At 43.2% G+C, this 17,033-nt stretch overlaps 1 non-coding gene across 1 annotated transcript; it reads right to left on the minus strand.

The window, feature by feature from the left end:
* Positions 1 to 14,054: 14,054 nt before the first annotated feature.
* LOC115837166 lies at positions 14,055 to 14,157 on the minus strand. The gene has a single exon (XR_004032195.1). It is a non-coding gene; the product is annotated as a small nucleolar RNA U13 (small nucleolar RNA).
* Positions 14,158 to 17,033: the final 2,876 nt, after the last annotated feature.

Here is a 17,033-nt window from a genome sequence, read left to right on the forward strand (position 1 = left end):
TGGTGACTTCTTTTTTTGTTGTTGTTTTTTTGTTTTGTTTTTGTTTCTGTTTTTAAAGAGACAGAGCCTTGCTCTGTTGCCCAAGCTGTAGAGCAGAGGCACAATCATGGCTCACTGCAGCCTTGAACTCCTGGGTTCAAGCATCCTCCTACCTCAGCCTCCTGAGTAGCTGGGGCTACAAGCACATGCTACCATGCCCGAATAATTAAAAAAAAAATTGTAGAGTTGGAGTCTCATTATGTTGCCCATCTGGTCTTCAACTCCTGGCCTCAAGCCACCCTCCCAGCTCGGCCTCCCAAAGTGCTGGGATGACAAGTGTGAGCTACCGTGACTGGCCTCTAGAGACTTTGCTGCATCAAAGTTTATGGTTTCTACAAAGGCTCTCTACTAAGTGCCAGAGATATAAAATTAACAAGTCCCTACCCTTGAGGAGCTCCTAAAGTCGTGGAGTATCATCTTTATAGATCTAACATATAGTCACCCACAGTCTTTGCTTGTTAGATCTGCTACGTACTGGGCTCTACACTAGGAGAAAATCAGTCATAATTTATGCCCCACAGGGCTTGCTGCCCAGTGAAGACACAGACATTGAACAAATAACCCAACAAAGATGTGGAACATTTTAACTATAATCCAAGGCCATTGCAAAGAGGAGTACAGGACTTTAGGGAAAGCACAGTGTGTGCAAAGGCCCCATGGCAGGAGGGGTCCTGGTGCATCCGAGGGGCTGCAGTGGGAGTGATGAGAGGTCACTCTAGGAGGAAGGTTGGGGGCAGACCCTGCAGGTCTGCTGGGCCTTGTGAGTAGCCCTAGAGTGTGGTCAGTATCCACACAGTGCATACAATGCACAGAGGGAGCAAGGGGAAGAGCCACCCCAGTTGGAGGATCAGGGAAAAGCACCTGGACAGGGATCTGGGTTTAAAAGATGCCTTGTCCCTCTCTCAGCCTGGTGTAGAGAAAAGTATATGAACAGCAGGATCAGAACATGCTCAGAAAAGTTCCTGTGGCTGGAGGGCCAAAAGGTGGGGTTGGAAGGTGAAGTTACAGAGGGAGGCAATTGGGGTCAGATCCTGAGAGCTTTCTAGACCAAGCTAGAGCAACTTGGAAAAAAGGATCCACCAGCTTCTTGAAAAAGCACCTAGCCTGTGAGTGTCAGGGCAGGCCTAGAATTCAGGTCCAAGGGAGTAGCTTGTCCAACATCTTCTCTTTAAGAGGAGACTGAGACCTCTTCCAGCTCTGACATCCTCTGACTCTCGAATGTGATTTGCAGACTCAACCATTGCACCCTTGGAGACTGCTGTTGGATAATTCTTACACACTTCGTGGCTTCAATAACAGAAGTGTGATCTGTCAAAGCTCTGGACACCAGAAGCTAGATGTTGGCAGGGCCATGCTCCCTCCCAAGGCTCTAGAAAAGAACTCTTTCTTCCTCTTTCAGATTCTGGTGGCTCCAGGTGCCCCTTGGCTTGGGGCAGCTTCTCTCCAGTGTCTGCCTCCACTTCCAATGGCCCTCATTTCTTCTGTGTCTGTTATCCTTGGATTTATGGCCCATAAATTAAACCAAAATGATCTGCTTCTCTTGAGACCCTTAACTCAGTTACATCTGTGAAGACTTTTTTTTGCAAATAAGATCACACCCACAGGCTCTAGAGATTAGGACGTGGGCATCTTGTTTTAGGGGCCACCATTAACGCACTACTGACCAGGTCGGAGTCTACCACTAGATTGTTTTTCTGCAAAGGTGCTCACAATGGTCTCATAGGACTTTCTAGTATTTTAAACTTTTTTGTTGTTGTTGTTTTTGAGATGGAGTCTTGCTCTGTCATCCAGGCTGGAGTGCAGAGGCATGATCTCAGCTCACTGCAGCCCCCATCTCCAGGGTTCAAGTGATTCTCCTGCTTCAGCCTCCTGAGTAGCTGGGATTACAGGTACATGCCACCACCCCAAGCTAACTTTTGTATTTTTAGTAGAGACGGGGTTTCATCATGTTGACCAGGCTGGTCTCAAACTCCCGACTTCAAGCAATCTGCCTCCTTGAAGTTGAGAGTTACCTTGGCCTCCCAACGCGCTGTTAAACTGTTTTTAAGATCTTTGTTTATGCCAAAGCAAAATGAGAAAAGGGGAATTCTCCACAGTGGCAAAATTTTTACTACAAAATTTTCACTTGGTTTCTCTCTACACCCAAGTCCTGTGCCCACATACGTGAGTTGTGAAGGTCTGGCCAGAGCTGGTTTTCATCCAACCTCAATAACAAAGACTGTGCCACCTCTGTAACCAAATGCAAGGATACAAGAGGCAGGAAGCCTCATTAACTCACTGGGATCTCGAAGCGCCTTGGTGCCCACTCCGGAATGAGAGTCTCAGCGAATGCTTGTTGGCTGCGGGGCTTGAATGCATGAACCCTGCTTAGTGAGGCTTCCCTCCCTTAACCAGCACTCTGTGGTTATCTGATGCCTTTCTCCACAATACCTGGTTCTGAGAAATCAAATTAAATATAAAGTCCCTCTGCCGCTGAGCAGTTCATTGCAACCCTCCTAATAAAAATTCTTTTGAATGTGCCACTCAGTGGAATTCTCTGTAATTCTAGACAAGAAAAATTATTTCAGAAATATGTTTCTGTATTCAATGGTGTAATGAATACAATCCTTCTTATCACCCAGCACCGAGATTGTGGGTGTGACTGCATGTTAAAGACTGTTTGTAAAAGGGGCGCCTTAGCTATCCTGGCAGCACACCCAGCTACTGGTCCACGTGGGATCTGCCTTATCTCCTTTCTACGGCAACGATTGTGGGAGAGGAAGATAATGAGGTTTTTTTGTTGTTTTTTAAAAACCATGTCATAAAAGGTAAATAGAAACTTAAGTCCCAAAAGAAATTTCTCCATTAACACAACTTCTGAAAACATTCTGTACAAAGAAGTCTGTCATGCTACCTCTCCAAAACCCTTGCAGAAGAAAAACATGTGGAAGTTCATCTAAAAACAAAGTTGGAGCATTCCTCATGGCTTGTTCAAGGCATCATTGTCCTCGAAAACTCTTCAAACTTCTCAGAGGCCAGTCTGGATCACTGAGGTTCACATTAGACACTATTTGGAAAGGAGGGCTGCTTCATTCTGGAGGGCTGTTTCATTCTGCAGACCTTACACTACACATAACAATTAAATGTGGTGCCAGAGAAGAGTGGGAGAAACAGAGCCTGCTGAGCCAACTTCAATGAACTGATAAAAAAGACTACAATTAGTGCCACCAATTTTTATATTTCATGTTAAAATCATGTATTTTCTTACATAGGTTAAACATATTCCTTACAATGTTATTTTCCCCTTCTACAGAAAGCACACTTACGGCTAATCAAGGCTGAGTTCTTAGTGCCTGGATTTTTCGTGTGCATAGATTCATATGTTTCACAGGTTCCTAAACACCAGAAGTCAGAGGCCAGAGCACTTGGAATGTGAACTGAGCTCACGGAATCACCATTGGCAATCGAGACATTCCAACATGTTTTCCTGACACATCTGCACATCTGTGTCAATTGTCATCTCTACAATTAAAACTATTTTAAAACTAAGTTCCCTTCTTTAGACTCTTTCCATCACTGCCAATCTCAAAAGAGTCACTTGAAGCATGATTCAAATTTTAAAACATGTTAGGGCCGGGGAAGTGCCTCAAAGTTGGTGTGACCTGCTCAGGCGTGGGAGCTGGGTTCAGAGCGTGTGTGAGCCCTGCCTGTGAACAGTGTACCCTCATGAGCTCTGTGGTTCCAGCCTTTCCTGCAGAGCTGAGTCAGACAGACAGCACTATGCAGGAACTCCTTCTCACACTAGAACTTTGCCAAAAGATACTCACGGGCTGGAACTGCCAGAGTCACTTTTTGGCTTAGAACATCACACAATGTCTATGTGATCATTTGTACAATGGAATCTATGTTGTGGAACAGCCAAGATAAAAGAGGCAGATTCAGCAAGGGGGACTCTCACTCTGATTCATAAGCACTTGGTGTTTAATGTAAAAACTCTCTTGGTCCAAACTCTGCTCTCCTTTGACTCCCTGATCAAGTGACAGGCAATGCATCCTCCTCTCTGTCCCACCAAACCACAAAGAACCTGTTCATCCCTGAATTTCTCTGCATTCCCCAAATCTGGCCAAAGCCTTTGGGTCAGAACTTTCTCCTACTATACCTGCTTTCTAGCTTCCCTGCTTCCCATTCCTTCCCTTGGTGCTATGATCTTAGTTAGATGCCGGCATGGGCTTCTTTTTGATTAAAAACCAAAGGCCATCCTCAAACCTCAGTGTCCTTCATCACCTCCCAACTCCCTGCCAGAGCAAGTCCGGCCTCTTGAGGGTGATTCCTGTCTTTGCAGCATCTGGCCTCAACCTGCTCCCCCAGCCTCCCTCTTTGCTCCCCTCTACCAACACGCCGTGCCCTTTCTCACATGAGCATGGCCGTCTCTGAGCTCTGAGGAATACAAAGACTATGAACACATGAGCATAACCCCAGGTATTCCCAGCTACCAATAATTAAGCAGGTACTTTGTTAACCCTGACATCAGCTATGAACAAAGCCCCAGTACACAGAAGTTGCAATTTCCTGTCTGTGTGGCAGATATGAGCTGCTGTTAACCTATGTGCTAATTATTGAAATGTGCCCTCTCCATTCTGAAAAGCATTCTTTTTCTTTTTTTTAATTTATTTTTTTTCGATAGATTCTTAGAGAGCAAGTGGTGTGTAGTTACATGAATAAGTTATTTAGCGGTGATCTGTGAGATTTAGGTTCACCCATCACCCAAGCAGTGTACACTGTACCCAGTGTGTAGTCTTTTATCCCTCACCCCCTCCCACCCTTTCCCAAGTCCCCAAAGTCCGATGTATCATTCTTATGCCTTTGTGTCCTCATAGCTTAGCTCCCATTTGTAAGTGAGAACATACAATGTTTGCTTTTCCATTCCTGAGTTACTTCACTTAGAATAATAGGCTCCAATTCCATCTAGATTGCTGTGAATGCTATTATTTTCATTCCTTTTTATTGCTGAGTAGTACTCCATGGTGTGTGTGTGTGTAAGTGTGTGTGTATGTATGTATGTACATATATGTGTGTGTGTGTACCACATTTCCTTCATCCACTTGTTGACTGATGGATATTTGGGCTGGTTCCATATATTTGCAATTTCAAATTGTGCTCTGAGCAGCATTTTCATGCAAACTCATGGGGTCCTGCTGTCTGCCCAAACATGACATGCTTCACTTCTCATCTAAACTCTTCTAAACTCCCCTTCCAGCTGACTTTCTGCACATTGAAGGAACCACTGAGTATGCATGTCAGAAAGTGTGCTCCATGGAATGCCAGTTCAGCTGAAGGCTAAAGACTGTTTTTTGAGGCCGTGGACTATTCACTTTTCTCTCTTTGTAATAAGATACTACTGGTTTGTTTTTCTCTAGGATTCTTAAAATCTTTAAATCAGTTTTTAAAGGCTGGGTAGGAGGGCATTAGAATATGTAAACTTTCCCAAACTTTGCTGTTCTTCAGCCTCTGCTGGTGATACTCAGGCAAACAAGGTCTGCAGCAGACCTCCAGCAAACTCCAGCAGACCTGCAGCAGAAGGGCCTGACTGTTAGAAGGAAAACTAACAAACACAAAGGAATAGCATCAACATCAACAAAAAGGATGTCCACTCATAGGCCTCTTCCAAAGATCACCAACATCTGAGACCAAAGGTAGATAAATCCACGAAGATGGGGAGAAACCAGCACAAAAAGGCTAAAAATTCCCAAAACCAGAAGGCCTCTTCTCCTCCAAAGGATCACAACTCCTCGCTAGCAAGGGAACAAAACTGGATGGAGAATGAGTTTGATAAATTGACAGAAGTAGGCTTCAGAAGACGGGTAATAGCAAACTCTTCCAAGCTAAAGGAGTATGTTCTAACCCAATTCAAGGAAGCTAAGAACCTTGAAAAAAGGTTAGACGAATTGCTAACTAGAATAACCAGCTTAGAGAAGAACATAAATGCCCTGAAGGAGCTGTAAAACACAGCACAAGAACTTCATGAAGCATACAGAAGTATCAATAGCCAAATTGATCAAGTTGAAGAAAGGACATCAGAGATTGAAGATCAACTCAATGAAATAAAGTGATAAGATTAGAGAAAAAAGAATGAAAAGAAACTAACAAGGCCTCCGAGAAATATGGGACTATGTGAAAAGACCAAATCTACATTTGATTGGTGTACCTGAAAGTGACAGGGAGAATGGAACCAAGTTGGAAAACACTCTTCAGGATATTATCCAGGAGAACTTCCCCAACCTAGCAAGACAAGCCAACATTAAAATTCAGGAAATACAGAGAACATCACAAAGATACTCCGTGAGAAGAGCAGCCCCAAGACACACAATCATCAGATTCACCAAGTTTGAAATGAAGGAAAAAATGTTAAGGGCAGCCATAGAGAGGTCGAGTTACCTACAAAGGGAAGCTCATCAGACTAACAGTGGATCTCTTGGCAGAAACCCTACAAGCTAGAAGAGAGTGGGGGCCAATATTCAACATTCTTAAAGAAAAGAATTTTCAACTCAGAATTTCATATCCAGCCAAACTAAGCTTCATAAGCAAAGGAGAAATAAAATCCTTCACAGACAAGCAAATGTTGAGAGATTTGGTCACCACCAGGCCTGTCTTACAAGAGCTCCTGAAGGAAGCACTAAACATGGAAAGGAACAACTGGCACCAGCCACTGCAAAAACATACCAAATTGTAAAGAACATTGACACTATGAAGAAACTGCATCAACTAACGGGCAAAATAACCAGCTAGCATCATAATGACAGGATCAAATTCACACATAACAATATTAACCTTAAATGTAAATAGGCTAAATGCCCCAGTTAAAAGACACAGACTAGAAAATTGGATAAAGAGTCAAGACCCATCTGTGTGCTGTATTCAGGAGACCCATCTCACGTGCAAAGACACACATAGGCTCAAAATAAAGGGATGGAGGAATATTTACCAAGCAAATGGAAAGCAAAAAAAAAGCAGGAGTTGCAGTCCTAGTCTCCGATAAAACAGACTTTAAACCAATAAAGATCAAAAGAGACAAAGAAGACCATTACATAATGGTAAAGGGATCAATGCAACGAGAACAGCTAACTATCCTAAATATATATGCACCCAATGTAGGAACACCCAGATTCATAAAGCAAGTTCTTAGAGATCTACAAAGAGACGTAGACTCCCACATAATAATAGTGGGAGATTTTAACACCTCACTGTCAATATTAGACAGATCAATGAGACACAAAATTAACAAGGATATTCAGGACTTGAACTCAGCTCTGGACCAAGTGGACCTAATAGACATCTACAGAACTTTACACCCTAAATCGACAGAATATACATTCTTCTCAGCACCACATTGCACTTATTCTAAAACTGATCACATAATTGGAAGTAAAACACTCCTCAAGTTTTCTTTAAAGTAGCAGTCACACTGGTTTTCTGCAGAGCTTATTTTGAAACACACCATCTTATGTTTTCTGTTGTCATTCCTGTAGGCAACTGCAGAATAAAACCCTGCCATCAAACGTCATTCCCATAACATTTACTTTCCTGTTCCTGGATCAATTTTCCAAGTGGGACATCTGGCCTTTTGCTGTCTGTATTAATTTTCTGGGGCTGCCATAACAAAGTCCTGCAGCCTGGTTGGTTTAAACAACAGAAATTAATTTTCTCACCATTTTGGAGGCAGAGAGTTTCAGATAAAGATGTTGGCAGATTGGTTTCTTCTGAGGCTGCTTTTCTGGAATTGTAGATGGCCATCTCCTCCCCGTGGTCTTCTCCCTGTGTGTCCAAATTTTCTCTTCCTATAAAGACACCAGTTATAATGGATTAGGGTCCACCCTAGTAACCTCATTTCAGCTTACCTCTTTAAAGACCCTGTCTCCCAATGCAGTCACATGCTGATATGAACTTTTTGGGGATAGTCCATAACATTGCCAGAGCATTGCAGTGCTAAATAGGGGGCATTGCAAGCAACATGAATAAATCACTAAGTTCAAAGTTTTCAGGATACTGTAAGAAAATACATAATCAAAAATACATATGTAATCTGGCTAGGTGCAGGGGCTCAAGCCTGAAATCCCAGCACTTTGGGAGGCCAAGGCGGGTGGATTACCTGAGGTCAAGAGTTTGAGACCAGCCTGGCCAACACGATGAAACCCTGTCTCTATTAAAAATCCAAAAATTAGCCAGGCATGGTGGTGGGTGCCTGTAATCCCAGCTACTCTGGAGACTTAGTGGGGAGAATCACTTGAACCGCGGAGATGGAGGTTGCAGTGAGTTGAGATCACACCACTGCACTCCAGCCTGGGCAACAGCGAGAGACTCCATCAAAAAAAAATACATATATAATCAAAGTGTTCAATCATATAGGAAACGCCATTGGAAAAGTGGATTCCACAAAGAAAAGAAATTCCTGGCTTTGGTGGATGTGGCAGGAATAACATACACAGCAGCATGTTTTTATGGATCACGGTTTCCAAAACCTAAATCAAAAACAGAAGGTAATGGATTATCTACCTCATAATCTGAAATACACATCACCTAGTCCTCTTCCTTAGAATACACGCAAATCACACTCACACATACACACACTCACATATCCTGCTGGAATTTAATTTTTGAAATTTCACATACATTTTTCCAAGAACTCTGACATCTTTTATCCTGGCTGGTTTCTACTGCAATCCTATTAAACAAATACAGATACGTTCATTATTTTCCATTGACAGATAAGACCACTCAAATTCAAAAGAAATTAAGGGACCTTCCTACAAGATATTTCCCTCTTGGCTCTTTTAATAAATCTATTAGGATTCTTTGGGTAGCAAATAACGTGAACCCAATTCATATTGGTTTAAGTAAACAGAGAAAAAATAAGCTTATGTAACTAAAGACCAAGGGTAGATCTTTTTGACCAAGAGGATAGCTACGTCCAGGTTTGGGAGGGACATCATTAGAAATTAGTCTCTCTCTGTCTCTTGGCTCTGATTTCCTTGATTTGTCTTCACTTTCAGCTAGCTTCTTGCCTCTTGGTGACAAGATGGCTACCAGCAACTTCAGAATTCTCTCTTCATCTGAGCATCCTCAATAGAAACCATGTGCCGCTCTCCAACATAAAACATACTTTGTTTTAGAGAATAATTTATAAGTGAAGGCTGTTTTTTTTTTCTCATAGGCTTTTTTGATGGATTAAGACTCTTTGTTGTTTAATGATGTAGTTGAATTTCTTTTTGTCTTCATTTGTCTATTCCACACCCATGGCAGACATCACTAGTCAGTCATGGAATATTTGCTTGCTGCTTTCTTTTGTTTTTGTTTTTTTGTTTTGTTTTGTTTTGTTTTTGAGACAGAATCTAGCCCTGTAGCCCAGGCTGGAGTGCAGTGGTGCGATCTCTGCTCACTGGAACCTCTGCCTCCCAGGTTCAGGCTATTTTTCTGCCTCAGCCTCCCAAGTAGCTGGGATTACAGGCAGGTGCCACCATGCTTGGATAATTCTTTTATTATTAGTAGAGACAGGGTTTCACCATGTTGGCCAGGCTGGTCTCAAACTCCTGACCTCAAGTGATCCACCCACCTCAGCCTCCCAAAGTGCTGAGATTACAGGTGTGAGACACCGCACCTGGCATATTTGCCATTTTCAATCAGTAAGATCTGGTGTGTGAATTGAAATCTTAGACCTCCTGCAAGCAAGGATGCACATCCTGGTGTCATTTTCTTCATCATACTTTTTTTTTTTCTTTTTGAAAATTCATCAATCACTTGAATGTTTTTTTCCAGAAGTCTCTCTGGCTGTCGATGATAAGTATTTCCCCAATAAAACCTAAATGAACCAAATAACAGTGAAGTGAATCATTGAAGCATAGCTGGACTCTTCTTCACCCTCTCCTTGGCCCCATCCTCTCCCCAGCAGACCAGGAGCTTAACGCTAAAATCCAGAAAACTCTGCAGAGCCATTTGCCCCAGTCCATACTGATTAAGAACGGGCATTCATGATAATGATGCCTTTTCAAATTAGAGCCCGAGTATTTGCTGCTGTCATGTATTCAGCATAATAGCATTTGAAAGACTGCATCAACTGACACAATTTGGGCTTTTTTTTTTTTTTTTGAGACAGAGTCTCACACTCTCGCCTAGGTAGAGTTGCAGTGGCGCAATCTCGGCTCACTGCAAGCTCCGCCTCCTGGGTTCACGCCATTCTCCTGCCTCAGCCTTCCGAGTAGCTGGGACTACAGGCGCCCGCCACCACGCCCAGCTAATTTTTTGTATTTTTAGTAGAGACGGGGTTTCACCGTGTTAGCCAAGATGGCTTCGATCTCCTGACCTCGTGATCCGCCCACCTTGGCCTGCCAAAGTGCTGGGATTACAGGCGTGAGCCACTGCACCCGGCCCAATTTGGGCATTTTAAGGAAACACAAAGTGACGATATCACATTAACTAATAACTGCAGAAATCACAGAAATGTTAGCATTGCAGTGGGAAAGAAAAGCCACACACCCTCTTTCCCCTCCCTCTCCACTCTCCCTACCCCACACAGTGACAGATGGCAATGGTGAATCTGTGAAACCTCTGGTCTCCGGTCCTGTCTTGCCCACAACTGGCATGCTGGTGGCTGTGGTGGGCTCTGAGCATGAGTGGCAACAAGACAGAGCCAGCAAGTACCCTACAGGCCATTGCAAGTTGCTGCTGAATTAATAGGCTGACAACCTGTAGTTGCAGGAAGATTTGCCACTGAGTTTGATGAGACAGCTTTCTATGCCTAAGAGAGCCATGACACAAGGAAGCCTTTCTGCTAAGAGACCACGGCCTCCCCTAGTATCTTGGCTGTTTAGGTCTAACACATTAAGAAGCTGTTTCTAAGAGTAAAATAAAGCAATCAAGCCCAGTGGGGACCTGGTGAGAGCATCGTCTGTGTCTTGGGTGGGAGGGTCTCAGCCAGAGCTGCAGGAGGCCAGCCTCTACTCTGAAGTGCTTGAGATCCTGGGTGAGAGGCAGGTGAGCACTGGGTCCACAGTAATGCAGGTGGCAGGGAGAGTGACAGGGAGTGTCAGCAGGAACACAAGGCAGGAGGCCCAGGCAGGAGTGCATGCAGTGGAAGTGCACAGGCAGGAGGCAATGCAGTGGAACTTGGTGTAGGGAACAAGGCTTCCGGCAGCTGAGTCTTAAAAAGTGAGTAGGATTTGGACAGACCAGGGAGCTACACCGGGCAGGGGGCCTCATACCAGTGATGCCAAGGGACCTCCGTCTGGGGTGTGTTCCCAGGTGAAGAAACCAGGCTTCATTTCTGTAGGCAGAAGGAGCCTACAGTGACTGATTGGAGGCATGGCTGTGAGAAGAGTGTTTGTGAGGGCTCTGAGAACGGCGCTTTCTATCCATCACTTAACTTCACTGCCTCTTTCAGACCGACGCGTGTGCTAAGCTGTCATTTATTTACTCATAGCTTCCACTGATCGCCTGTCTGTGTCTGTGCTGTGCTCTGTCCATGAGGCAGGCACAGGCTCTTTCTGAGGTCACGTGGGTGTGAAGGGCCTTTGGGGCTCACACACTTTGCACAGCTCCTCGCCCAGGGTATACACCTACAATTATGCGTTGAATAAATATCTTCATACCATGTCTTCAGATGATCAGCCAGACAATCAGACCTATTGCTTATTTCTCATTTTGTTACCCACATGACAGGTGGGTTCAATAGCTTGGCAGGTGACATCCAATGACGACAGCCAAGGCAGGTTTAACAAGGGGATTTGATGCCTTGCAGCAAGTAAGGAGGTCATCGGGGATAGTTCCCAAGCAGTGCCTCCCAGAACAAAGGTGAAAACCTGGCTTTTATTGAGCTGAGTCATCAAATGTGGAGATGGAGTAAAGCCCATAACTGATCATGTTCTACATACCTCACATGTACGGAAAACGGTTCATGAGCTCTTCCCTGGGTGGGGATTTTAGTACGCTAACAAGGGGAGTTCTTCAAAGTTCATCTCCAGCTCAGGCATTTCTGGGTCAAACCCATTTTTGTTTTCCAGGGCTGAGATTCTTCCTGGAACTTTTTGAAACAGCAACACCGGGTGCAGTCGTTAACAGTGGGAGCTTGTTCACAGTGAATGCACAGAAACCTGTGGACCATGGGTTAGGCTCTTGCAAGACTTCCCTGAAAGATCGGACCTGGTCACTGACAAGATTTGTCTGCATTTCTCCTTGACAAGAAAGTCCACTGTATGATGAAGCTGGTTCTCCAAGGCAGACTAGATACAGTATGGTTCCTGGAAGAGAGAGCTTAGGAGCCACAGCTTGAAAGTTACTTCAGAGATCTCACTGTGTTTGCCTTTGGGCCGTCTATTCTCCCTTCTGCTGCTGCCAGCATCTCAATTTGCCTTGAAGAATCGTCCTCCTGTTGGTCTCAGACAATGTGGGTCTGGTGCCCAGCTCCTTCCTGTACACACCAGCTTGAGCAGTTGACAGCTGACTCAAGACAACAGCTGTGCCATCCCCTGACCCTTGTGGCTGGTTCTGGAGTGTGCATGTTAAATAGGTCAGTCTACTATGGACCAATCCCACACATTTTCTAGAACTGGGAAAACGGAAATTATCTTGTCTTAGGCAGTAAGGCCTCTGGGGTGGACTCCCCAAGAGTGTGGTCAAGTAGCAAAAATAGAACCAGGAGATGGAGGGGGGCAGGATCTGATTAGAGCTGGGAAAGGATACAAGTGGTTGCCTGATGTGACAGTTTCTAAGTAATGAGGACAATTTGTAGGTAATGAGGAAGTCTCCTCCAGCTACGCTGTAGTCCCAAGCAAGCTGTCTGGTTCCCAAAAGCAGGGCAGACCAATACCTCCTTCCAGAATGGACCCAGGGAATACTAGAAGGGATTCACTGAAGGAAGCACCACACTGAGTGACTTCCATCCCAAAGGTGCAGTAATGGCAGATTTGGCAAAAAACAATTGGAAAAACAGTGTCATGGAATCTCAAATTATTCCACATCTTTCCATCTCTATCACCACCACAGGCATTCAGGCCACTGTTGCCTCGCCCTGAAAGTCTAAAACAGTCCTCAGTTTCCATCCATATCCTCCTGTCTTCCATTCTCCACAGTGCATCCAGAATCATCTTTTTAAAATACACATTCTGTTAAGTCACTTTCCTGCTTAAAATCCTCCATTCAAATGAGATGATTTCTCATTCAAATGAGAATAAAATCCAAATTTAGGACCTGTTTGGTCCTAAAAGACCTGTCCCAAATCTCCTCCTCTACCTCATCTCATGTGACTAAAATTCAGCCACAGTGGCCTTTATTTTGTTTCTCAAACACGTCAAGCTCCTTCTGATTCCAGGGCTTTGTTCTTGTGGTCCCCATCACCTGGAATATACTCTCTCATACTTTCCTCATAGCTGAATCCTCAACCTTCTGTCCCAGATAAAATGCCACCTCCTTGAAGAGTTCTTCTCTTGCCACCATATCTTCTCCACCTCAATCAGTTTTTAACCTAGGCAATTACTTCGTGACATTCAAACATGTATCTATAGCGGCTCTAAATAACTGAAAGTCAGCTACGCAAGGGCAAGGATCTTGTCCATCCTTGTCCACAGCAGTTTTTTGAGCTCCTAGAATGAGCGCCATGTTCCTCATTCCATTAGTATTTGTTAGATAAGTGGCTGGATGGATGGCTGGCTGGATAAATGGTGATTGTCCACGGCAATGTAGTTCCTAGATGCTATGGAAAGCAGCCAAACTCAACCAGAAGCACTGGACTTAGGAAATTTTGAAATCAAAGAATCTCCAGCTCTTAGAGCCACAGAGCACTTGGCAAGAAACAGGTTTCTCAGCACACAGAGTACCATCAAGTATAGAAGCAGACAATTCAGATGAGAGCCATCTTCTTCCATTGCAATGAGATTAAATCTCCTAGTAGGGTCAAGTGCAAGGCACCTTAGTTTCTCCCATCTGCTTGCATTGAGATGATGACTAACTTTCAAATTGCCATGTTGTGCAACCTATCTTATTCTACTTCACATGAGACAGATCACGTGCTAGTGGTATGAGAGGGTTTGAGGGAGGCACATCTCACACATGAGTATGAAACCCAAACATCACACTTATAAACTATAGAGGGATCAAACTATTGTATTTTGGAAGGAAGGGAATAACTTTGGGAATCAGTAAAAACCCAGCGTGTGCTTCAACTGTCTGTGGGCACTTGTTTTCCCCACTCCAATAATGACCCATTCTGGAATAATCTGAACACATTTAGCTGTGCACTTCACCTGGCAGACACCAGACAGCCACGGAGTTCAGACTCCTGACACAAAATAAAAGTGGTTCTGATCCTGAATTCCTTCCAGCAGTGACACTCCCGACATCATCAATCACTCAGACCCAGAAAGTGGGCAGAGAGCTTTGGGCTAAGGTCCTCGGCAGTCCTTGAGCTGATGAATATGTCTGTGGGCTCAGAGACATTTTCTGTGTGTTCTTTTTTTTTTTTAACAAAGTAATACACTGAATGGTAAAAAAAAATTCAAAAGGTTATTATGAAAGCCAAATTTAATGCACTTCCCCCATCTTATGTCTCAGAGATAATTTCTTTAGATAGTTTCTGTCTTATTTCCTTTGTTCTTTACCTCCATTGTGTGAAATAATATGAATGTATATCTGTATAGATTTATTAAATTGAGGCCAGGCACAGTGGCTTACACTTGTAATCCCAGCACTTTGGGAACCTGGGGCTGGAGGATCACTTGAAGCCAGGAGTTCAAGACCAGACTAGGAAATATAGCAAGTCCTTATCTCTACAAAGAAAAAAAACTTTTAAAACATTAGCTAGGCAAGATGAAGTGCACCTGTAGTTCTAATGACTCGAGAGGCTGACGCAGGAGAATTGCTTGAGCCTGAGGGTTTGAGGCTGCAGTGAACTGTGATGACACTACTGCACTCCAGCCTGGGTGAGAGTGAGACACTGACTCTAAGAAAAAGAAAAAAATAAAAATAATTTAAAATATTTATTAAATTTAGACAATATCTATTGACTCTCTAAAATAAGAAATAAGGACTTAGCTCACCAGTACCTCTTCCTGTTTCTCTTCTTTATGTTTAATAGTTGTATTATTTTTAGCTCTTCCATTGCTTACATTGTTCCACACATTTCATTATGACTCTTTTCAAACATACACAAAGTTCAAAGAATTTCACAGAGAACACCCATACTCACCCCACATTGATTATTTCATCAACATCTTACTCTACTTGCTTTATCGCACATCTGTTCATTTGTCTGTGCCTCTGTCATCAATCCATATTATTTTTTGATGAGTTTCAAAGTAAGTTGGAGACATCAGTGCACTCCACCTGTCAACACTTCAGCCTGCAATACTGATCCAGAGTTCAGAGTCAGCCATGCAGTCATCACCACAATCCAGTCTTAGAACATTCCACCACCCCACGCTGAGGCAGGGGAATTGCTTGAACGCAGGAAGTGGAGACTGCAGTGAGCCGAGATCATGCCACTGCACTCCAGCCTGGCGACAGAGAGAGATTCTGTCTCAAAAAAAAAAACAAACAAAAAAAAACTTTCCAATACCCATTTATAGTCAATACCACTCTCACTCTCAGCCAAATCCTTTTCCTTCTTTATCTTTTTGAAATGAAACGTGTATAAAATTCAATACACGGATCTTAAGTGTACTCTCAAATGAGTTTTGACAAACGCATATTCCTGTGTAGCCGAAGCCTCTGTCGAGGTACTGAACATTACCACTGCCCCAGGGTTTTCTCCGCGTCCCTACACTGTCCCCAGCACAGAGACAATGTCCTGTTCAGATTTGTTCCATGGTAAATTAGTTTTCCTTGTTCTATAACTCATACAGAAAGAATCTGTAAAATAAATAATGTTTTATAAACAGCGTTTCTTTTTCACTCAGCATAATGTTTTTTGAGATGGTTCATACTTCTGCCTATGTCAGTTGTCTATCTGGTTGTTTACTGATGGACTCATGGCCTGTTTCCATGAGTTTTTGCTCATCATAAACAAAGCTGCTATAAACATACTTGTACAAGTCTGTTATGGGCAGACATATGTTTTTACTTCTTGCAGATATGCACCTAGAAGCAGAAATGTTGTGTGTATTTAGCTTTATAAGAAACCACCAGAACATTTTTCCAAAGTGAATGTACCACTTTATGTTCCCACTAATAATGCTTCAGAATTCTAGTTCCTCAATATCTTTGCTGATATTTTACTGTTCTGGTAGTTGTGTCTCATTATAGTTTTAATTTGCAGTTCCCTGATGACTAATGATGTTAAGTGTTTTTTTGTGTGTTTATTGACACTTGTGTTTGTGTGTGTGTCTGTGTGTGCATGTGTGTGTGTGAAGTGTCTGCCTATGCCCAAGTCATAAGGTTATTCTCCTATAATTTTCTTTTAGAAGTTTTACTTATTATATTTTTAAAATATAATATTGAGATATAATTTCTATGCCATAAAATTGTGAGTGTGCAATTCAATGGTGTTGGTAATTTATGGAGCTGTGCAACCATCACCACAGTCTAGTTTCAGAACATTCCTGACATCCTAGAAATGTTCTCCTACCCGTTTAAAGCCAACATCACTCCCATCCCCGCAGTAGCCAAGCACCACTCTGCTTTCTGTCTCCATACATTTGCCTTTTCTAGACATTTCCATTTACAGGAATTTACCCAAGAAAATCAAAACACATGTCTACAAAAAGACATGTAAGTAAATGTCCATAGCAGCATTATTCATAACGGCCAACAGCTTGAATTAATTTAACTTTAAATATAATTCAGCATTATTGCTTGCTCCAGGAGTTCTCTGCCCTCCACTTTCTGGATGAGAATCTCAACACTTCTAACATTTTCTCTGCCTTTTCCATCAACTCCAGCCTCCCCCTCCAGGATCCATCCTTCATCAGCCATGTTTCTACTTTTACATCTGAAGGCCATTCACACTTTAATACATCTTGGGTTTTTTTATTTGT

This window comes from Nomascus leucogenys, chromosome 10, assembly GCF_006542625.1.
Source record: "Nomascus leucogenys isolate Asia chromosome 10, Asia_NLE_v1, whole genome shotgun sequence".
Taxonomy (NCBI): domain Eukaryota; kingdom Metazoa; phylum Chordata; class Mammalia; order Primates; family Hylobatidae; genus Nomascus; species Nomascus leucogenys.